Source organism: Hyperolius riggenbachi, chromosome 5, assembly GCF_040937935.1.
Source record: "Hyperolius riggenbachi isolate aHypRig1 chromosome 5, aHypRig1.pri, whole genome shotgun sequence".
Lineage (NCBI taxonomy): Eukaryota > Metazoa > Chordata > Amphibia > Anura > Hyperoliidae > Hyperolius > Hyperolius riggenbachi.
In genome coordinates, this window is record NC_090650.1 from 429944358 (window position 1) to 429969375 (window position 25018).

Sequence of the window (25018 nt, forward strand, 5' to 3'; positions counted from 1 at the left end):
AAAAATTAGGCAGCTTGTCCCCCCAAATAATGTAACCAGGCAGCAGAATCCAGATAAAACCAGATAAAAAGTAGAATCTATATGGATTATCGTAAGAGAACAGAGGCGCCAGCAGGATAAAAGGTAATAAAAATTTAAAAATTTGCTGGGAGGCAGTGGTGGACTTACCTCCGGAAAGCAGACTCAAAATACTGTCTGAATTAACCAAATAAATTTATTATTGGTACCCCAAAAGATGCAACGCGTTTCGCAGGCACAGCCCGCTTCATCAGGCAATAAGATAGGGGACAAACAGTAGCTCGTCAGTAGCACGAATGGCACCTCTGTCGAGAAGAGAATCTATATGGAGAATGCCAAGAATTTTAAAGAGCAGCGCACCCACTACGAGGCGCCCATGGCACATGCCATGTCTGTACCCCTGTGGATACGCCTCTGTTGTATGCACATATAAAAACCTTGTAATTAAACTAAAATAACTTTAACCGTTGAAATACTGTATATACAATAGTATCTAAAAGCACCGAGTTTTCCTCTGTAAAATTCTCTCCTTTACAAACGCTCTGCAATGGCATGATAGGTAGACGAGGCTATAACTTCTGGCTTCTATGGCCATAAAATCCGAGAACATTCTTTTATTTTTTGTGGTCACATCACTTTGATCATATGCTATTAAAAAAAATGGAGGCGCCGCAGGACTTAATGTCGGGTTATTCTGCAGAAACAGAAACAGATCGAAACAATGGCGATTATACCCGACGCACGTCCCCCGCCGCTCTGCAGTGCGATGTCTGGGCTGCGTCGTGTTCCACAATGTCAGGCTATTGTCACAAATCACAGTGCAGATCGCAGTCACTCCACACAACGGGGGCCGCCACACTAAATCATAGCTATTTGCTGCTGCTTTTCTCCAACGTGATTCCGGCGCTAGGCAGAAATTGTAGCAGAGACTGTGCCAAAACGTTCAGAGGCGTATTATGCAGGACTGCTAAAAGTTATGCTGATAACAGAAATAATGTCTTTGTTCTGTGTTTTCTTTTTGTTGTTGTTTTTTTTGTTTGTTTGTTTGTTTGTTTTTCCCCCCAAAGGGTCCCAATTACAAATGTTGAAAACGATCAAAAAAATAATAATAATAATCAGAAGTTAAAGGGAACCTTAAAGAGACTCCGTAACAAAAATTGCATCCTGTTTTTTATCATCCTACAAGTTCCAAAAGCTATTCTAATGTGTTCTGGCTTACTGCAGCACTTTCTGCTATCACAGTCTCTGTAATAAATCAATGTATCTTTCCCCTGTCAGACTTGTCGGCCTGTGTCTGGAAGGCTGCCAAGTTCTTCAGTGTTGTGGTTCTGCTATGAACTTCCCCTTCCAGGCCCCTCTATGCACACTGCCTGTGTATTATTTAGATTAGGGCAGCTTCTCTCTTCTCTCTTATCTTTTACAAGCTGGATAAATCATCCTCTGAGCTGGCTGGGCTTTCACATACTGAGGAGTTACAGACAAGGGCAAAGCTGTTTGCAGGAAGAAAAGAGCAGCCTGAAACTTCAGTACATGAGAGATGCAGGGGGAAAGAAACACACAATGATCTCTTGAGATTCAAAAGGAAGGGTGTATACAGCCTGCTTGTGTATGGATGTATTTTCTATGTGTGGACATCAACCTACTTCCTGTTTTGGTGGCCATTTTGTTTGTTTATAAACAAACTTTTTAAAACTGTTTTTAACCACTTTTAATGCGGCGGGGAGCGGCGAAATTGTGACAGAGAGTAATAGGAGATGTCCCCTAACGCACTGGTATGTTTATTTTTTTGTGCGATTTTAACAATACAGATTCTCTTTAAAGGACCAGTATCGAGAAAAGAATTACAATTTTAAATACATATACAAATAAGAAGTATGTTTCTTCCAGAGTAAAATGGGGGTATACATTACTTTTCTCCTATGTTGTTGTCACAGTAGTTAATAAAAATCTATAGTCTATGTTGATCAGCGCAGATGCAACTCCTCAGTCTCAATCACAAACTTCAATATCCACCACCACACATAGCGTGACCGCACTCACCAGCTCCTCAGATCATATAAAATGATCATATGCGCTCTGTCAAACAAATCTCTGCCCCTCTGGTCAAAAATTGGCTCCTTTTTCCTTCTCTTCAGTTTATCATTTGCATAATAAAACATATAAAATGCTCCACGTAGCGCAATCCAGTTTCATTAAAGGATACCCGAAGTGACATGTGACATGATGAGATAGACATGTGTATGTACAGTGCCTAGCACACAAATAACTATGCTGTGTTCCTTTTTTTCTTTCTCTGCCTGAAAGAGTTAAATATCAGGTATATAAGTGGCTGACTCAGTTCTAACTCAGACAGGAAGTGACTACAGTGTGACCATCACTGATAAGAAATTCCAACTATAAAACACTTTCCTAGCGGAAAATGGTTTCTGAGAGCAAGAAAGAGATAAAAAGGGAAACTTCTTATCAGTGAGGGTCACACTGTAGTCACTTCCTGTCTGAGTCAGGACTGAGTCAGCCACTTACATATCTGATATTTAACGCTTTCAGGCAAAGAAAGAAAAAAAGGAACACAGCATAGGTATTTGTGTGCTTGGCACTGTACATACCCACGTCTATCTCATCATTTAAAGTTTATTGTTCCCATTAAAAAACAAGTAAAACACACTCACTTGGTAATCATGTATGTCTGATACAAGTACACAGGTAAGTGCAGGTTGAGAAGGCAGTGGACCGCAGATGGCCGTTCACTCCACGTAGTACCACAGTCCCACCAACATCCGCAAACTCCTCCGCTCCCTCGCTTGCCCTGTAGCTCCTCCCTGACCGGTTTCATCCACGTGACTTCCTCAAGGGGTTCAAAGGTCACGGGCCTCGCAACGTCATTTTATCATGCTCACTCTCTCCGCCTGCTGTTTCACAAAGCCTGCGCCTGTCCGTTTGCATCTTCAGTATTAATTTTTATGCAAATTATATACTTAGAAAGAATAAAAGATTAACTCTTTTATATTAGGATCAATACTTCATTTGTTTGACTTCTTCTTTGAGTTTGTTCACAATCGTTCACAAATCGTTCTGACCAAACTGACAGGTGTTGGGCTAGTCCATCTTTTCATGGCAGATTCTCAGTATTTTATTTTTTACAAAAGCACTCCCTGAAAAGTATCTGTACAAATTGCAGGCCACCCCTCACCTGTTTGCACACTTTTCTGGAAGTTGAACTGAGCAACTGCTGTTCACTAAGTGTTTTTGCAAAAAAAAGAAAACCCTGAGAATCCCCTAGGAGGAGATGGGCTAGCCCAAAACCTGTTAGTTTTGCCAGATTTCTGCTACCTACTGTAAGTGACAGCAACATAGGAGAAAAGTAATTTATAGCACATTTTACTCTGGAAGAAATGTACTTTTTTATTTACGTGTTTCAATGTATTTTAAATGTTATACCATAGTGGTCCTTTAAGTGGCATTTGACATAATAATATAGACATGTGTATGTACAGTGCCAAGCATACAAATAACTAGGCTTTTTTCTTTTTCTGCCTGAAAGAGTTATCATTCAGCTATGCAAGTGACAGTTACTCTCGAGTCAGACTATACTGTAGAGAACCTCATTGAACCCTAGTCTCCTGTGCCAGAGACAGAGCTCTTAAAGGACCACTATCGCGAAAAAAAAATTGGGAATTAAAATCTGACAGAACCGACTGGTTTTGGGCCAGTCCATCTCCTCATGGGGGAGTCTCAGGGTTTTCTTTGTTTTCAATAGCATTTCCGGAACAGCAGATGCAAAGTCTAACTGACAAAATAGTGTGCAAGCGATTAGGGAGGCTGGCTGGTATCTTACTATTTTGGCAGTTAAACTGCTGTTCAGGAAATGCTGTTGAAAACAAAGAAAAACATGAGAATCCCCCATGAGGAGATGGACTGGCCCAAAACCTGTTGGTTCTGTCAGATTTTAACTGCCTACTCTTTTTTTCACCATAGTGGTCCTTTAACCAGTACACTATGTAGCCACTGTTTAGGACAATCAAGAAAAATTATAGTTTGTGTAAACATTCAAGCCTTTATTTTGCTGAACTGCAGCCCCCTCCAGTACAGAGCAGAATGCTCTCCCTTCCCAGCTTACACTTTCATTACGTCCAGCGAATTAAGAGGCAACTGAACAAAGCAAGTGACTCACAACTCCTACAGCCTTGTACCTATTTTCTGCTGTCTATTGCCCACATGTTCAGACCTATTGTCCAGCAACAACTTGCTACTAAATAGAACCGCGTGGGGATATCTGAGAATGTAAACATATTTTAGGCAGGATAACTAACCAGTTCTAAAGTGCCTCCTGCTGACTAAAAATAGCACTTTCCGCAAGTGTACATGAGCAAAAAATAAGTAATACCTTCTTAATATGTACGGTAAGCTCTCCAAATCCCTCCAGGCTCCTTATTGTGGCCTACCCATGGCTGGATTCCAAGCAAGGCCTCAAAGGACATGGCCTGGAGTCCCAGAGAGGAATGGCTGGGCAGCGGGCTTGCACACTGGCAAATTCTGTATGTCAGGCCCAGATATACATTACAGGACAGGAGCCTATAGGCACAGAGGTCCTGGCACCTTAGACTTTGCCTTCCATGAACCTACAAACCCCAACCAAACTACACTGCAAGTGTGCTGGCTGGCCCAGCTGCCACTTCTCCCTCACTTCCCTTTCCCATCATAATTAACTACAGTATTAGGTAGCTAGAGGTCCTCTCAATATTAAAGGGGAACTCCAGTGAAAATAACGACATAAAAAAGTGCTTCATTTTTACAATAATTATGTATAAATGATTTAGTCAGTGTTTGTCCATTGTAAATGAGTTACATTCTGACATTTGTCACATGGTGACATTTTTACTGCTGGCATGTGATGTCACTGGAAGGAGATGCTGCTTGCTTTTTTGGCAGTTGGAAAACACTGTAAACAGCTGTTATTTCCCACAATGCAACAAGGCTCCCACAGTGTGATGTCAGAACCATGGTCCTGACATCACACTGTGGGAGGGGTTTCACCACAATATTAGCCATACAGACCCCCCTGATGGTCTGTTTGTGAAAAGGAATAGATTTCTCATGGGAAAGGGGGTATCAGCTACTGATTGGGATGAAGTTCAATTCTTGGTTACGGTTTCTCTTTAAGTAAAGGTACCCCGATTGAAGGGAGATTTTATCAATGAAATGTCGAGAGCTGAGGGAGTAACCTCTCATTTACGCTCTGCTCAGGACTCTGCATAGGGAATGAGGGAGGCACTCGCGGAGGGGAGTAAGCGCCTTTACATCATGAGGCGCCTGTAGGCACGTGCCTACAGTGCCTTATGGTAAATCCGGCCCTGCTGTATGTGAACCCCACTAGCAAGTGCCTGCCTGACCACACTATTCCTAATGCCAGCTCTGTCTGTTCACTCTGCTGCAAACACTCTCCCAGGCTCAGTGTGTGGCCACCCTGCTTCCTCCACAGAGTCTGCACATGATTGCGGCAGGCAGCTATGGCTGGCCGGGTCTGGGACTCAGGAGATGCAAATGGGGACATTTTACTGTCTGTGACCTGAGCTATCAACGTCAATGCCAGCCGCTATTCAAATCTGACTCCGCCCTCCACCCACCCCCAACGTATCAGAGCTGTGGACGGGCAGGAAAGTTTGCAGAGTCGTGTCATGTGTGACTCAATGATGGTTGAAAAGGTCACGCAATGCTGCTGGACCTGACAGAAAAGGTCAAACAAACTCCATGGCGCAGGCGTAGAGGCAGAGAGAGTTTCCTTCCTGAAGAAGAGTAGAAACAGTGTGCCCACTGCCTGATGAGAGACTGGCCAGGGGCTCGGAGATGCAGCAGGGCAGGAGCGGAGAGAGACAAGGATAGACAAGACAATTAACATTTATATTGCACTTTTCTCCTGGCGCCAGAGCTGCAGCCACTAGGGAGTGCTCTATAGGCAGTAGCAGTGTCTTGCCCAAGGTCTCCTACTAATTAGGCGCTGGCTTACTGAACAGGAAGAGCGAAGATTCAAACCCAGGTCTTCTGTGTCAGAGGCAGAGCCCTTAACCAGTACACTATCCAGCCTCTGCATGCAAATTGTGTGTGCTATGTTATCTAAAAATCACACAACCAAGGTCTTAAAGAGAACCTGTACTGAGTAAAAATATTTAAAATAAACACATGAGGTAACTTCAAATGAACATTACATAGTTACCTTGCCATCAGTTCCTCTCAGAAGCTCACCATTTTCTTCTTACAGTGATCCCTTCCAGTTCTGACAACATTTTGTCAGAACTGAAATATATCAGTTGCTGTCAGTAAAAACCATGCAGCAGCTTCCAGCAGTATAAATGTCACCATGTAATAAATGTCAGAATGTAAATCAGGGATTTAAACGATTTTACAATGGGCAAACACTGACTAAATCATTTATACATAATTATTGTAAAAATGAAGCACTTTTTTTATTACATTATTTTCACTGGAGTTCCTCTTTAAGGCGCGTACACACGCCGGACTTTTTCAAACTATGGGTCATCAGACCTGCCCGCAGGCCGATCGCTCTGAGGACAGTTCCACATGAATGCAGGCTGTCAGCAGACTGATAAGACTGATTCGCTCGGCGGATCTACTGCAGTCTAGTGCATGTATCATAGTCTAGGGTATGCTTTTGGCATGTGGGAAAAAACCGGCGTGCCCAGAGAAAACCCTGACAGACACAGGGAGAACATACAAACTCCTTGCAGATGCTGACCTGGCTGGGATTCGAGCCAGGGACCCTGCAAGCCGAGGGTGCTCTCCACTATGCCACCATGCTGCCCAAATGATGATAAAATAATACCATGGGATATCTAAAAAAAAAAGTTAGGAGTAGGAGGATGAATACAATTGTTTATGTCATCCGTTTATTTTCACCTCGGGTTCACTCTGGTTGAACTGTTAGCGAGTTTCGGGACTGGGGGTTCAGTTGGCTTCCTGGCCGTGTATTTGCAGCGTGTTCCCGCAGTAAGTGTCGGATGAAGAGTACACGTGTCGGAACATTGTGCTGTGCTCCCGTCCTTCAGGGAAAACCAGAATAGAATAGAGATTTAACATATATTAGCATTTTAATTAATACAGCCTCCATCCCCCCAGACCGGGGAGTATAAAAACGGCTCATTATCCTGTGAGATGTAGCGGTCTCCCCGGAACATTAATATGCATGTGCGCTCTTTGCTATACAACGCTTACTGAACCACAAATAGGCTGATATGTCCCTTATGTCTATAATATGAGCTTCAAACCTATGTACAAGAAAGGAGGGGCTATGCTCATCCTGCTAATGGAATAGCAGGTGCTGAGGGGAGTGGTCATATTTACATATAAACTTTCATTAACCCTCTGCACTCATGACACTCTCATCAAGCTGGACAGGTCCGGACCGAGGCAGAGACGAGAGAGGCTCCGGCCTCAGGGCGCAGTGTAGGAGGGGGCACATAACTCACTCAGCTACCATTCCCCTATTGTGTTTGCAGCAGACAGAAACAAGAAAAGGGGATAAATGGCAGTGACTGCAAGCCAGATAACTAGAGATTAAGGTGTCGGGGGAGGGGGGGGGTTGGGGCCCCTGGGGCACCTCTTAGTCTAATAGCAATCAGTGTGTGACGCTGGGGTGGCAGGGATGGAGGGGCGCACTTTGGTGTCTTAGCCTTGGGTGCTGGAGGACCTTGTCCCAGCTCTGAAGCTCGAACACTAGCAGCATTAAAAACAACCAGGTTGAAACATTATTTGATTAAAGAAAGGGGATGTTAGCTTCCAAAATTGACTGCATGCAATAGCATTGTGTACTATACCCTTACACCACCAATGAGGTCTTCCCATTAACTTTAAAGGACTTCTGAGGCAAACTAAAAATTCTATTTTTTACTCATCTGGGGCTTCTTCCAGCCCCGAGCAGCCATCTTAGTCCCTCACCACAGCTCCATTGGTCCTCGGTGTCCCCGTTGGCTGCCCACAATGATGGCGACCCGCCGGCAGAGTTGGCTCTTTTGCACCTGCACTAGTGCAGTACGCACCACTGGGCACGAGTGCACGTGTAGGCGCAGAAGAGCCTACACCGCCGGTGGGTCGCCATCATTACAGATGGCCAGCGGGGACACCGAGGACTAACAGAGCTGCGGTGAGAGACTGAGACGGCTGCTTGGGGCTGGAAGAAGCCCCAGGTGAGTAAAAAATTGATGTTTTAGTTTGTCTCGGAAGTCCTTTAAGGATACCTATTCTACCTATATGTTAGCTTCCTAAAAGGATTGCATGAAATAGCATTGTGTACCACACCCTTACACCAGCGATGAGGTCTCCCTGTTAATGGGAAGGGTCCCTACTCCCACTTTACCAGTCAGCAAGCAAACTTTTCATGCTCATAGCCCGGGATTCATGCTGAGGCCTCTCAGGTTCAACCATTCTAGGGAACACAAATAAAGCACATAAATCAGTCTAAGAATGCCCGGGAAAAACAAACTGCACTACTTTTACCAGCCGAGAAATGGGCTGTGCTGGCAGGAGACAGGAGAGCTACAGCCTTCAGCCAGACCACAATGTGTAATTTGTACCCGGGGTGGCAATGTGGCGGGGGGAGGGGCGGGCAGATGGGAGACAGAGGCATGTTTCCTGGTCCATGACATGCCTTTATACGCTGTTCTCTGCCCCTCCCCTGCTGTCAGCCCCTGATATTGCTTGGCGACAATCTCGAGGGGAAGGGTTGTCCTCTGAGGGAGAAGCACTCCTGCAGAACGCCCACTGGGGGTGTTCCTAACGCCCCTTCCCCAGCTGTCATTGGGCAGCTCTGCCCAGTTCTGCATTTCCTCCGCCCATTCCCTGCCTCTACCCCCGCCTCCCTGCACTTTGCCCTGAGATGAGACACACAGGGCAGAGCCTGCAGCGTCATGACTGTGGGGTCACTGAAAGTGAAAGTGGCTGAGGAGCCACAGGAACAGCGCAGACGTCGGGAATTGCGGCTACCTGATGTGGCTAGCCCCACGGATCAGGTAACATGTTTATTTTGGACAAAAATCCTCACCTCGGGTTCACTTTAACACACACATACAAGAAAGGAGGGGCTAGGCCAGGCATGGGCAAACTTGGCCCTTCAGCTGTTAAGGAACTACAAGTCCCACAATGCATTTGCCTTTATGAGTCATGACTGTGGCTGTCAGACTCATGCAATGCATTGTGGGACTTGTAGTTCCTTAACAGCTGAAGGGCCAAGTTTGCCCATTCCTGGGCTAGTCTCATCCTGCTAAGAGGCCATGATGTTAAAGGACACCCGAGGCGAAAATAAGGTAATGAAATAAGTGATTGTATATAGACTATCTTCCTTCTCCTAAAAAGGAGTTTTTAAGATATTCCACAGTTTTATTTTATGTTTAAATCTACTTTTTAAGTTTTAACTGTATTATTGTTTTTGCTCACTGACACATTCATTGAAGTATGCCAAAGCTAAAATCTACAGGGTCTTCTCAAAAAATTAGCATATTGTGATAAAGTTCATTATTTTCTGTAATGTAGTGATAAACATTAGACTTTCATATATTTTAGATTCAAATACACACAACTGAGGTAGTTCAAGTCTTTTATTGTTTTAATATTGATGATTTTGGCATACAGCTCTTGAAAACCCAAATTTCCTATCTCAAAAAATTAGCATATTTGATCCGACCAATAAAAGAAAAGTGTTTTTAAAACAAAAAAAGTCAACCTTCAAATAATTATGTTCAGTTATGCACTCAATACTTGGTCGGGAATCCTTTTGCAGAAATGACTGCTTCATTGCGGCGTGGCATGGAGGCAATCAGCCTGTGGCGCTGCTCAGGTGCTATGGAGGCCCAGGATGCTTCGATAGCGGCCTTAAGCTCATCCAGAGTGTTGGGTCTTGCGTCTCTCAACTCTCTCTTCACAATATCCCACAGATTCTCTATGGGGTTCAGGTCAGGAGAGTTGGCAGGTCAATTGAGTACAGTAATACCACGGTCAGTAAACCATTTACCAGTGGTTTTGGCACTGTGAGCAGGTGCCAGGTCGTGCTGAAAAATGAAATCTTCATCTCCATAAAGCTTTTCAGCAGAGGGAAGCATGAAGTGACCCTGCCCTTGATAAAACACAGTGGACCAACACCAGCAGCTGACATGGCACCCCAGACCATCACTGACTGTGGGTACTTGACACTGGACTTCAGGCATTTTGGCATTTCCCTCTCCCCAGTCTTCCTCCAGACTCTGGCACCTTGATTTCTGAATTACATGTAAAAGTTGCTTTCATCTGAAAAAAGTACTTTGGACCACTGAGCAACAGTCCAGTGCTGCTTCTCTGTAGCCCAGGTCACTCGCTTCTGCCGCTGTTTCTGGTTCAAAAGTGGGTTCATGCTTCCATCTGCTGAAAAGCTTTATGGAGATGAAGATTTCATTTTTCAGCACGACCGGGCACCTGCTCACAGTGCCAAAACCACTGGTAAATGGTTTACTGACCACTGTATTACTGTGCTCAATTGGCCTGCCAACTCTCCTGACCTGAACCCCATAGAGAATATGTGGGATATTGTGAAGAGAAAGTTGAGAGACGCAAGACCCAACACTCTGGATGAGCTTAAGGCCGCTATCGAAGCATCCTGGGCCTCCATAACACATGAGCAGTGCCACAGGCTGATTGCCTCCATGCCACGCCGCATTGAAGCAGTCATTTCTGCAAAAGGATTCCCGACCAAGTATTGAGAGCATAACTGATCATAATTATTTGAAGGTTGACTTTTTTTTGTTTTAAAAACACTTTTCTTTTATTGGTTGCATCAAATATGCTAATTTTTTGAGATAGGAAATTTGGGTTTTCATGAGCTGTATGCCAAAATCATCAATATTAAAACAATAAAAGGCTTGAACTACTTCAGTTGTGTGTATTTGAATCTAAAATATATGAAAGTCTAATGTTTATCAGTACATTACAGAAAATAATGAACTTTATCACAATATGCTAATTTTTTGAGAAGACCCTGTATGAACTATTTACCCTTTTTATCTCTTTCCTGCTCTCAGAAGCCATTTTCTGCTAGGAAAGTGTTTTATAGTTGGAATTTCTTATCAGTGAGGGTCACACTGTAGTCTGAACCAGTCCTGACTCAGACAGGAACTGCCACTTTCATACCTCATGTTTAAATCCTTCACGCAGAGAAAGAAAAAAAGGAACACAGCACAGTTATTTGTGCGCTAGGCACTGTACATACCTGTGTCTATCTCACCATGTCACATGTCACCGCGGGTATCCTTTGAATGGAATAGCAGGTGCTGAGGGGAGTGGTCAAATTTACATAGTAACAATCAATCAAAAAATGATTGTTTACCTTCAAACTTATGCCTAACCAATGTCTGGAGATCTTTACAATGACCTGATAGAACCAGGCTAACTGCAATCAACTTCAGCGGACCTGAACGCAGAGCTTCCTCTCTGCGCTAAAAGATAAGCAACAGCATAATAACCTTTAAAGAAAAAAACATTTCTTTATTACAGCTGATATAAATCCTGCAATAAGGGCCCATTTCCACTAGCATGTTGCATTCCGCATCCGTTTTTTTTAGGATTCAAATTTCTGCATTCTTCCCACGTTTGTAACAAAATGGCCGCAATTTCTGGAGGGGGAGCCCTGAAGGGCCCCCCTCCCCGCCGCTGTGTTTGCCCACTGATCCCCCCTCTAGGCTACTTATACTGGGGCACCTATACCTGGCTAACCTATACTGGGGCACCTATACCTGACTAATCTATACTGGGGGCACCTATACCTGACTAACCTATACTGGGGGTACCTATACCTGGCTACCCATTTTGGGGGCACTTATACCTGGCTAAACTATACTGGGGAAACCTATACCTGGCTAACTAATACTGGGGGCAGTTATACATGGCAAACCTATACTGGGGCACTTATACCTGGCTGTCTATATTGGGGGAACCTATACCTGGCTAACCTATATTGGGGGCACCTATACCTGGCTAACCTATACTGGGAGCACCTATACCTGGCTACCCATTTTGGGGGCACTTATACCTGGCTAAACTATGCTGGGGATACCTATACCTTGCTAACCTATACTGGGGCAGCTATACATAGCTAACCTATACTGGGGCACTTATACTTGGCTAACCTATACTGGGGGCACCTATACCTGGCTAACCTATCCTGGGGGCACCTATACCTGGCTACCCATTTTGGGGGCACTTATACCTAGCTAAACTATACTGGGGATACCTATACCTGGCTAACCTATACTGGGGCACTTATACCTGGTTGCCTATATTGGCATCTATATCTGGCTAACCTATATTGGGGGCACTTATACTTGACTAACCTATACTGGGGGCACCTATACCTGGCTAATCTATACTGCGGGCACCTTTACCTGGCTAACCTATACTGGGGGCACTTATACCTGGCTAACCTATACTGGGGGCCGGGGGGCACCTAAACCTGCTAACCTATACTGAGGGCACCTTTACCTGGCTAACCTATACTGGGGGCACCTATACCTGGCTAACCTATACTGGGGGCACCTATACCTGGCTAACCTATACTGGGGGCACCTTTACCTGGCTAACCTATACTGGGGGCACCTATACCTGGCTAACCTATACTGGGGGCCGGGGGGCACCTATACCTGCTAACCTATACTGGGGGCACCTATACCTGGCTAACCTATACTGGGGGCACCTATACCTGGCTAACCTATACTGGGGGCACCTATACCTGGCTAACCTATACTGGGGGCACCTTTACCTGGCTAACCTATACAGGGGGCACCTATACCTGGCTAACCTATACTGGGGGCACCTATACCTGGCTAACCTATACTGTGGGGGCACCTATACCTGGCTAACCTATACTGGGGGCACCTATACCTGGCTAACCTATACTGGGGGCACCTATACCTGGCTAACCTATACTGTGGGGGCACCTATACCTGGCTAACCTATACTGGGGGCACCTATACCTGGCTAACCTATACTGGGGGCACCTTTACCTGGCTAACCTATACAGGGGGCACCTATACCTGGCTAACCTATACTGGGGGCACCTATACCTGGCTAACCTATACTGTGGGGGCACCTATACCTGGCTAACCTATACTGGGGGCACCTATACCTGGCTAATCTATACTGCGGGCACCTTTACCTGGCTAACCTATACTGGGGGCACTTATACCTGGCTAACCTATACTGGGGGCCGGGGGGCACCTAAACCTGCTAACCTATACTGAGGGCACCTTTACCTGGCTAACCTATACTGGGGGCACCTATACCTGGCTAACCTATACTGGGGGCACCTATACCTGGCTAACCTATACTGGGGGCACCTTTACCTGGCTAACCTATACTGGGGGCACCTATACCTGGCTAACCTATACTGGGGGCCGGGGGGCACCTATACCTGCTAACCTATACTGGGGGCACCTATACCTGGCTAACCTATACTGGGGGCACCTATACCTGGCTAACCTATACTGGGGGCACCTATACCTGGCTAACCTATACTGGGGGCACCTTTACCTGGCTAACCTATACAGGGGGCACCTATACCTGGCTAACCTATACTGGGGGCACCTATACCTGGCTAACCTATACTGTGGGGGCACCTATACCTGGCTAACCTATACTGGGGGCACCTATACCTGGCTAACCTATACTGGGGGCACCTATACCTGGCTAACCTATACTGTGGGGGCACCTATACCTGGCTAACCTATACTGGGGGCACCTATACCTGGCTAACCTATACTGGGGGCACCTTTACCTGGCTAACCTATACAGGGGGCACCTATACCTGGCTAACCTATACTGGGGGCACCTATACCTGGCTAACCTATACTGTGGGGGCACCTATACCTGGCTAACCTATACTGGGGGCACCTATACCTGGCTAACCTATACTGGGGGCACCTATACCTGGCTAACCTATACTGTGGGGGCACCTATACCTGGCTAACCTATACTGGGGGCACCTATACCTGGCTACCTATACTGTATGTTTCGCAGGGAGGCCCAGTGATTTCTAATTACACCTCTGGAACTACCACAGCCCAATGAAAACTGCTCGCATGTGGGCGGGGCCAGTGGCTTTCCTTTTTTCAGTGAATACAGTAAAGACAGCAGTAAAACACCTTCACGGTAACCTCTGTAAATGTCTGCTTAGCCAGCCCTTCCCCTCTGGTGCCGACGTCGGCCGCCATGACGGGTTCCGGTCTATTCTCCAGGCAGAACATATCCTGCATGCAGCACTTCTGTCCCCAGAAACACATCATTAATCTTCACCTCAGGAGCAGAAGGAAATTAATTTCTTCCTCAGATAGGGCCTGATACTGAATAATTTACATTTATATGCCTCATTTATTATTCACATCTTCCATAAATCATTGTTGTGCTCTTCTTTGTCTTTGGGTGATCATAAACACAGCTTTCTCCTTCTTGTTGTGTAGAGTCTAGCTGGAGACTGAGACATGCAGGTAGATTCACTAAAGAGGCCTAAACCTACCCCTCACAAGCAGCGCGGGATAAGATCAGAGCGCACACACGCTACGCGCGGTCCTGTCCATGCAGCGTACGCTCTGAAAGTGGACCTGAACTCCTGCACAGGACAGAAGGAAAACAGAAAGAAATGCCCCCTGTGTGTATTTAGAGAGTTTAGCCTGTCTAATTCCCCCTCATCTGCGACTAATCACACGTTGTAATTTGATCTCTCCCCTGTGTCACATGACTGCCATGGCAGAGATGGCAGATAAGCCCATTTGAAAGTACAGGATGTTAACCTTATGTCTGCTTTCATGAATCAGGAAGTAGAAACACTGCAGACTTATTTTAGGATTTGTATCAGCTGTAACAAATAATTTGTTTATGTTAAACCACTTTAGGACCGTAGGCTTACACCCCCCTAGTGACCTATTGTTTACAATGTTGGGCTCTGCAGCTTTAAAGGATACCCGAAGTGACATGGGACATGATGAGATAGACATGTGTATGTACAGTGCCAAGCACACAAATAATTATGCTGTGTTCCTTTTTTTCTTTCTCTGCCTGAATGAGTTAAATATCAGGTATGTAAGTGGCTGACTCAGACAGGAAGTGACTACAGTGTGACCCTCACTGATAACAAATTCCCCTTTTTACCTCTTTCTTGCTCTCAGAAGCCATTTTCTGCTAGGAAAGTGTTTTATAGTTGGAATGTCTTATCAGTGAAGGTCACACTGTAGTCACTTCCTGTCTGAGTCAGGACTGAGTCAGCCACTTACGTACCTGATATTTAACTCTTTCAGGCAGAGAAAGAAAAAAAAGAAACACAGCCTAGTTACTTGTGTGCTAGGCACTGTATATACACATGTCTATCTCATCATGTCACATGTCACCTCATCATGTCACATGTCACCTCGGGAAGCTTGCTGCGATGCGACGCACCACACAAATGATCCCCCCCCTTCTGCATTCTGTTGGTGGGCTCTGATCGCTCCCACAGTGTTTATTTATTTTATATTCTCCTTTCATCAGCCCATGAGAGCCGATCCCTCCTGTGCCTCCCAGGGGGACAGTCGAGTGACACGGGGGGCGGGGGGTTGGGACAGCCGAGTGATCTCCCGCAAAGCACACCCCCAGGACTTGGCGCCAATTGGCATTAAGCGGTCCTGGGGAAGCTGCCACATTTACGCCCATTGGTTTTGTTAAACGTTATCATGTTACTGCGTATCTTTTAGAGTAGAGAGAAAGTTCTGAATTTAGGTCCGCTTTAAAGGGGAACTTCAGCCTAAACAAACATACTGCCATTAAGATATATTAGTTGTGTTAATTAAAATAGATAATATAATCTTATCCACCCTGTTTTAAAAGAACAGGCAAATGTATGTGATTTCATGGGGAAGACATTTTTTTAATGGGGGCAGTCATCTTTTAAAGGAGGTGATAGGGACTCGAGACACAGTTCCAACTGTCCTGGTCGGCCTGTCGTCATCGCCGGGGACAGGGAGGGAGAGAGGCGGTGAACGGCTCACCGCGGAGCTGCAGTGAGGGACAGGCTGGGAGCTTGGGGCTGGAAGAAGCCCCGTGTAAGTAGCACTTATTTTCATTTGAAACCCCTGATGACTCCTTTAACAAATGCCCAAGGGGCCCAGAACATCCAATAACTTACAATACAACAAAACGTACATACATTGCAGTTCGGAAGCCTAGTGAACAGTTATAATAGTTATCAAGCTCTAGATCACAATGTAGATATCCAGTGTCATAAGGATGGTACAGCACAGAATATCAATCAAGAATGGCATACATACAGTATATCTAAACTTACTAATATTATAAATGCGAAAGTTTGAAAGTTTGGATGTCTGTTACTCGATCACGCAACAATGGCTGAACGGATTTGAATAAAATTTGGCACACACATAGTACATTACCCGGCCAGAATAACATATCGGATACTTTTTATTCCCATAACCAAAAAGTGGGCGGAGACAAATACACATTTCCCTGGGAAAATGTAAATGCAGCCCTTCTTCACTGTTAATGGCAGGGTTCTCAAACTGTGCACAGTTGGTTACTGGGTGACTGGGATTAATATTCAGGAAAGTGGGTGGAGCCTACAAAAGCTAATCAAAATTCACCTATTGCTTTTCAAGGGGAATATTTAATTGCTGTTATTCTTGCACTGTTAATGGCACAAGCCTTAAACCTGGTACAGTTGGTCATTGGGTGACTGGGGTTCAAATTCAGAAAAGGGGGTGGAGCCGCAAACAGACAATCAGATTTGTTTCAGTTCAATGCAAATTATTGATGCCAAAGACCGCAAAGCTCACAAACTTGGTCATTGAGTAATTGTGAGTTAGGGTTAGAAAAAGTGGGCGAAGCCAACACCAGCCAAATACATGCCCGGGCAACGCCAGGTCATCAGTGGGCGGAGACAAATAAAAATTTCCCTGGGAAAATGTAAACTGCAGCCATTCTTACATTGTTAATGGTAGGGTTCTCAAACTTGGTACACTTGGTCACTGGATGACTGGGATTAATATTCAGAAAAGTGGGTGGAGCCTACAACTGCCAATGAAAATTCACCTATTGATTTTCAAGGGGAATATTTAATTGCTGCCATTCTTGCACTGTTAATGGCACTGGGTGACTGGGGTCCAAATTCAGAAAAAGGGGTGGAGCCACAGCTAATTCGATTTGTTAAATTTCAATGCAAAGTATTGATGCCAAAGACTGCAATGCTCACTAACTAGGTCATTGAGTAATTGTGTGCTAGGGATAGAAAAGGTGGGCGGAGCCAACACCAGCCAAAGGTGTGTGTATATACAGAATATACACACACATAGGTGTTCAGTACAGAATGTTTGTTACTGAGTTCTATGCCCAGAGGGAGATACTGTTTGCTTGGCAATGAGGTTCACAGGAAACTGTCAGGACCATGGTCATGACATCACACTGTGGGAGGGGTTTTGCCACAATATCAGCCACACAGATCCTCCTGATGATCTATTTGAGAAAAGGTACATATTTCTCTCAGGAAAGGGGATGTCTGATTAGGATGAGGTTGAATTCTGGGTCTAAGTTTCTCTTTAAATCCTCACAAGACCAGAACTCTTTTTTTATACAAGTCCATCACGATGCTTTCTAAAGCAGGCATTACGCTGACTTGCCCAGTCAGCGAGTTTAAACTCGTGTAAGTGACGGTAATGCGCACACTTCTCCCAGTGAATGGGCTCAGCTGAAGCCTAAAGCAAGAAAGCTGACTGAGCTCTTATGTCAATTTAACACCTCTGCTGGCTTCCTCGGAGGAGCGAGGATAATGAGATGCTAGTGTGCGGCTCTCAGTCCAATTTCCTGTCTTCATGCTACGCAGAGGGGAGTGAGCATCTATACAAACATGATTATTTGTAAAAATCTGAGGCTAAATGAATACATAGGGTGTATCTCACAGACTCACACTTGTCAGGCTGTCATCCATGTGCACTATGATGCAAAACAATACAATACAATAACTTTTCTAGAGTGCTTTTCTCCCAGAGGACTCAAAGCACATAGATATGTCTCAGATCAATACCAGGTTGTAGGCCGGACTGTGTTACCGAGGAAATAGGTGTTCATAAATGCCAGACTGAAGAGGTGGGTTTTCAGTTTGGACTTCAATGCCTCTAGGGATGGAAATGTCCTGAGTGGGTGTGGCAGGGAGTTACAAAGTGTAGGAGCAGCATGACAGAAGGCTCTGGCTCCAATGGTTTTGAGGTGGACTCTGGTGGTGACCAAGTTAGTTAGATTCTTTTGATCTAAAATTGGGGGGGGGGGGGGGTGATGCCAGAGCCTGGGCAAGGTCATCCAGCACTCAAGGCTGAGACACTAAAGTGAACCCGTCCATCCCTCCCACCCCCAGCCATCGCCCGTCCCACACTGATTGCTATTAGACTAACAGGCGCCCCAGGGCTCCCAACACCCTTATCTCTAATTATCTGCCTTGCAGTCACTGCCATGTATCCCCTTTTCTTATTTCTCGGCTTCAAACACAATACGGAATGATAGCTAAATGAGTTGTGTGCCCCCTCCTACACTGCGCCCTGAGGCTGGAGCCTCTCTCGCCTCTGCCTCGGCCCCGCCCTGCGCCCCCTCCTACACTGCGCCCTGAGGCTGGAGCCTCTCTCACCTTTGCCTCAGCCCGACCCTGTGTGATGCAGTTGCAACAAGTCCTTCAGGTATCCAGGGCCCGGATTGTGCAAGGATTTGAATGTCAATAAGCCAATCTTAAATAGAATTCTCCATTTTATGGGTAGCCAGTGGAGTGAGGGAAGGGTTGGTGTTATGTGACAATGGCGGGGTTGGCTAGTTAACAGCATTGCACAGAACAGGGTAGATATTTACACGTGTTGAGAGGCCAGTGAGAAAGGTGACAAGGAGTAATTAGAATGCCCACTATCACTGAATTTTAATTCAGGCAGGTAAAACTAAAGGAAACACGAGGTGAAAATAAACTGAGGAGATAAACAATTGTATCTACCCTCCTACTCCTAAAAATTGACCTTTTTTTTAATCCCACAGTTCTGTTTTCTGGGTATTAGCTTAATAAAAAAATATGGTTAATGTCTTATTGTCTCATATGACTGACACAGTCATTTAGTGTCCCAGAAGCTAGAATATATGGACTATTGACCTCTTCCAGGGGCGTTCCTAGGGTCCTTGGAGATCGGGGGCACCTGTGGGCACTAGGTGGGGGGGTATATGCAGCGCTACCACGCTCGCTCGCTCCAGCCCCCTGCGGCTGCCTCCACACTATCCCACACCGGCACGCCCCCTGCCAGGTACTGCCCAGCGACAGCGGCGCTTGTGATTGGGCAGGGGGCGGTGCAGGAGAGAACTGAGCCAGTCAGCACCACCCACAACATGGTGGCCGCCGTATCAAGCGAAAGGCAGCCGCGTTTAACAATAGATTCGGGGCACCCATGTAGGGCACTCCCTTAACTGAGATCCGTGGCACCCTGAGGCATATTGGGGGCACGTGCCACCAACAAATAGTGCTAGCGACACGCCTGACCTCTTCTATGTCTACCGTGCTCTCAAACGGTTCTCTGCCAGGAAATAATTTTATGGCTGTAATTCCTTACCAGTGAGGGTTAGGCTATAATCCGACTAGGTCCTGACTGGAGAGAAACTTTCAGTTGCATAACTGAATATTAACTCTTTTAGGCAGAGAGAGGGAAAAAAATCCCTACCCCCCCCTTCTTATATCTCTTCACTCTATCTTTTTTCTTATATTTCACGTCATAATGCTTGTGCTATAGTCATGCAAATTTCTCACTAAAATTGACTTATTAAACTCTTTGGCGGTAGCCCCGAGCTAGGGTCGGGGAGGAAAACCGCAGCTAAGAGCGGTAATCCTGACCTCTGCTCGGGGTAGCCGCCTGAGGCTCTATGTAGAGCAATGTGCACCTCTCCTCCGGGGCTCTGCTTCCTCCTGGTGAGATCGCCGGCTGTCCTCATAACAATCTCACTTTAGAGTTGCAGCGCCACCCGGAGGATGGAGGCATAACTGCAGCGCTGGAGCCAGGGAAGTGAGTGACTACTGGGGCTGTGCAGATCTTCCTGGCAGCATGATTTCCAGGTTTTAGGGTCTGAAAGGGTGCAAATAAATTGTACCGCTTTTAGACCCTAAAATCCGGAAAGAATCATACCGCCAAGGGGGTTAACAGTGTGCTGCATCAAAGGAATTATCTCGTTTAAGATCTGTGTACTGCTTTTCAGCGGAGCTCGTGCTGTAAATTCTTGGAATGCTTTGATATCTCTCTGCTAGTGGAAAATATAGAAACTGAAAGCAGAAGTCCTCTGCTATTGTCTCACACTGCCCCCTAGTGACAAGTGGCCATAAATACACATTACAGCAGTACTAACTAGTAGCAAAGAAAATGTAACAAATCAGAAATAAAAAAGTGCTATAATAAATTGGCCTGGAGAACTTGCACGTCTCTAAATAAATTGGCTGCTAAAGGGTTAAAAATAAAGAAAGAAATTTGGGGACTCCTGAACGTGCTCAGTGTACAGTTAGATACAAACCTTGACTTAATGAAGCTAATTTTAATATGCTTTTTGGATGATTGACTGACTGCCATGATTTTAAATAGGCCATTGGGGTGGCCACTGGCCACTAATGGTACACGTTTATAAGAGAAATCAAACTTTTTTTTTTAGGAAAATGGAATTATTGATTGTAAAAAAAATAAATAAAAAAAAAAAGTTCACCAGCAGGTTGATATACTACAATTTAAAAATATTCAACAAGAAAATTCTGCTGCGCTGATCGACAAAAGGCTTTATAAAAGACAGGTAATATGATTGTTCATAATCGACCTGTTGCACTAGTTGCTTTTATGCACATACAATTCAATCACACTACTGAACCAGGGTAGAATACTCACACCGCACCATTTCCCCTTGCACATTACCCTGCAACACAGTGCGCTGACAGGGTAATATGCAATGCATAGCGCCTCTGCCCCCCCCCCCCCCCCCCCAACAGTGATGCACGCCCTCCTGGACAAGAATTATCTCATTGTTTTTTTGGCTGATCGATGCATCCACATCGTACCAGCACAGCTAAAATCTAAGCAGATTGTTGCAGTGCCCTAGACTCCAATGCAAGTACCTGCTGTGCAGTACCGGTCATACCGCTAAGCAACACACAGCAGAGTCTGCGCAACCTCGGCGTCATCGTAAGCGGCCATACCGCTAAGCAACACACAGGAGAGTCTGCGCAGCCTCCGCGTCATCGTAAGCACTTCCACCTCAGCGCGTCGCACTGCGGGTAGTGTGGCCAGTCTCACAGAGACTAATGGCCACTGCGATGGGGGAACAGTGTGGGGGGGCGTACTGCAACAAGCTGCAACGCTGTATGTGTGTAGCTGAAGAGATTCATTTAAACATGCTGATTGTCTTTGAAGCGTTGCCGCAGGGATTGTGGCGGTGCTGAAACGGTGAAATAATACTGCAGTATTTTTTAGCATGTTATGCTCTGCTTGCTTTACTTGGCGTTGGCGACACTCTGCATAATGTTATAAATGTTGCAGCCTAATTATCCGCATGACCTTTATAAGGCATCTCCGGCAGACACCTGACTTAATGAGAATGGGAGGAACTGCGAATTGTGCAAAACTTCTTCAATTCTCTTTCTATGGAAATAAATGTATAGGAGTATATGAAATACTAATGCTTATGACTTATCTCTCCTAAATGTGTCCCCTTAGAGTAGACTCTTGCTGTGCCACCCCATATAGTGGCCAATTGTGTGCCCCTTATAGGGGCCCCTCTCCCTTCTAGTTTTCCCTAGGGCCACGGAGTCGGAGTTGAGGAGTCAGAGTCGGAGCAATTTTGGGTACCTGGAATCGGAGTCAGTGATTTCATAAACTGAGGAGTCGGAAGATTTTTTTTAACAACTCCATAGCCCTGGTTTTCCCTGGTGGTCTAGTGGTCCACTCTGTCCCTTATAGTTTCCATAGTGGTCTAGGGGTCCATCCTCATAAGTATAGTTTTCTCTGGTGGTCTAGTGGTTCTTTACCTCATATAGTTTTCCATGGTAGTCTAGGAGTTCTTCTACCTTTTAAGGTTTTCTCTGGAAGTCTACTGGTTCTGCCCCTCAGCTAGTTTTCTCTGGTGGTCTAGGGGTCCCCCTCTCTTTTATAACTTTTACTGGTGGTCTAGTTTTCTGTCCTAATGAAACACATAACAAAGGTAAGGTGAAAGAAAAGGGTCTGCAGTATGTGAACGTTATACATGGAAGAGAGGTCTAAACAGGGGAGGGGCACTGTAGCCCCTTCATATTTGGCCTATGGGCAGAAAAAGTATAAATCTGGCCTTGCCTCTCTCCATGCCTGGGTTGATCATGGTGCTTCATGACCTACTCTGCAGTTGACCTCTGTTGTGTACACCTGGCCTTGTTTGATGACATCATCAAGCTGGGACTTTGTACATGCAAGTGAAGAAGGTCAACTCTAGTACAGGCCATGGGGAAGTCCCAATCACCAGAGGAAGGGAGGAGCAATCACAGTTGTTTTAATGCTATGGAGAGGATGTGAAAACACACACATACAGGGAAAAAAGCACAATGGTGCCTGAAAGCAAATAGCGCTACATGCATGATCACAAATGAGCATTGAGAGTGTGAAAGAGTGCATTAATTGTAGAAGAAAATATTGCACAGGTTCAAACTTGCATATGAATTTTATTGAGCAACACACTACATGTTGTGAGTGCTCCTCAACACCTGGAGAAGGGTCTATACACTTGTAACATATATGGGTCTATATGCAATTCATTTTTTTTCCTTAGTTTTTTCCTAGGTGATATTTACAACTTAACAATAACAAGTAATTTAAACTACCAGAAACCAAGAAAATACTCAAACTAGTTTTGATAGTACTTTTTTAATATGCAAAGTGCTGAACAATAATTTTAACCACTTCCGGATACCGGGTGGTTTTGCTGATCGGTGCTGCGTGGGCTCTCCAGCCCGCAGCACCGATCAGCTAGCAGCCAGGCCCGATCAGACTTCCCCCCTTTTTTCCCCACTAGGGGGATGTCCTGCTGGGGGGGTCTGATCGCCGCCGGCTGCTTGCGCTTGCGGGGGGGGGGCTCTCTTCAAAGCCCCCCTCCGCAGCGCTTCCTGGCCGCCTTCCCCTTCCCTCCCTCTACCTCCCCCTGTGAGCGGCGCAGGACGGAACTCCGTCCTGCGCCGGATAGGATAGGCTTCAGCCTATCAGGTGCCGGCGGTCCCCGGCCAATCAGAGGCCGGGGATCGCCGATCTCCGCCACGGCGCTGCTGCGCAGCAGCGCCGTATACATGTAAACACCGGGGAAGATCTTCCCCGTGTGTTTACATTTACCTTTCGAGCCACGATCGGCTCGCAGGGTGTTCACGGAGACACCCTCGGGAACTGACATGGAACGGCCGCATGCAATCCACTTCAGGATTCAGGGGCGTAGTTAAGCGTACGCCGAATCCTGAAGTGGTTAAATACGAGATTAAAAAAAAATAAAAACTCAGGAGAAATGTTAGTAACACACGGGCCATTGTCCTATACTCAATTCACCTTTTCTCCTAGGAGATAATTTTTTATATTCTGTTGAAAATAACTTTTTGCACTCTGCACCTGAAAATGTACCAACAAGTACATGGAAAAGTACTGTCAAAACTATTCTGAGTATTTTTTTTTGGGTGGGGGAGAATTAGATTCCATTGATACAGTGTGAAATACTGAAAATATCAAGTGATTTTAATAAGCGCCGGTGTCCCATATTCAACTCACTTCATGTCCGTTGCAACTGAAAGCAATGGATTTATATGTAGCTGAGATAATGACAAAGAAAAAATGTATACATTATTGACACAAGGGTACGGGATATCAACCCAAATAGGCTCGTCTCACCCGTAAAAATAAGGATATCAAAATATTAAAAGTATAGGGAGCACAGAGCTGGTGTATAAATGTATGAAATTTAATGGTATCAAAATTCTAAGTTACAAATTCAAAAAGTCTGTCTGTGGGCTATTTGGGCTTTTTGAATTTGTAACTTAGAATTTTGATACCATTAAATTTCATACATTTATACACCAGCTCTGTGCTCCCTATACTTTTAATATCTTGATAAAAAATGTATACATACCTGGGGCTTTCTCCAGCCCCGTTCCGGCTGACCGCTTCCTCGCTGTCCTCCTCCATCTCCTGGATCATCCGTTAGAAGCCCCGGTATCTTCACAAGTCGGGGACAGTTGGCCCAGGCACAATCAGGCTGCACACGTTCCCCTGTTGCGCTCCAAGGCCAGGAGCATTCTGTGCCTGCGCAGTAGTGCTGCGCAGGTCCGGAATGCTCCCGGAGCGCGACGGGGCATGCGCATGCGCAGTGCACCCCGACTTACAGACATACCGGTGCTTCTACCAGACGGTCCAGGAGGCGGAGGAGGGCAGTGTGGGACCGATTAGCCTGTAGGGAGCTGGAGGAAGCCTCGGGTATGTGTCATTTTTTTCTTTGTAGTTATGTCAGGTTTACTTTAAGTTACGTGACACACAATGCTTTTGTTGTAAATATCTAACTGTTTCAGAGGAGAAGGCTAATTATTGTTTATGAAGCCCTCTTTAGTATGAGAGCTCTACTTCCAGGAGTGTCATCCTCCTAAGCACACAAGCAGCTAGACAGACAGTACACATTGTCCTCCCTATTATTCTTGCTTATGTTGAATATGAATCGTGTGACAATGACAAGCGCGCTCCTCTTCTGGCGGCTCCAGGCTAATGAAATTACTGCAAGTCTGAAGCCAGGCTCTTCTGATCCTTGAAAAGCAATTACAGAACCAATTAAGGTGGTAAATGAAATTTAGGGAGGTGCATGTAAGAGACGTATTCAGAGAAGGGCAAACGCGGTGGAGAGACGCACGATGGCTACGATGGATCTGCTAATAACATCCAGCAGGGCCGCT

At 45.6% G+C, this 25018-nt stretch overlaps 1 protein-coding gene across 2 annotated transcripts in view; it reads right to left on the reverse strand.

Moving 5' to 3' along the window:
- Positions 1-25018, reverse strand: part of FAM135B (family with sequence similarity 135 member B) — a 222943-nt gene that overhangs the window by 118546 nt on the left and 79379 nt on the right. Inside the window, exon 1 of one of the 2 annotated variants that reach the window (XM_068238061.1) lies at positions 6931-6950. The exons of the other annotated variant lie outside the window; for it this stretch is intronic. The gene's annotated coding sequence lies outside the window, so the exon portion shown is untranslated. Of the gene's footprint in view, positions 1-6930; positions 6951-25018 lie in introns of those variants that run through there. 2 annotated transcript variants of the gene reach the window in all.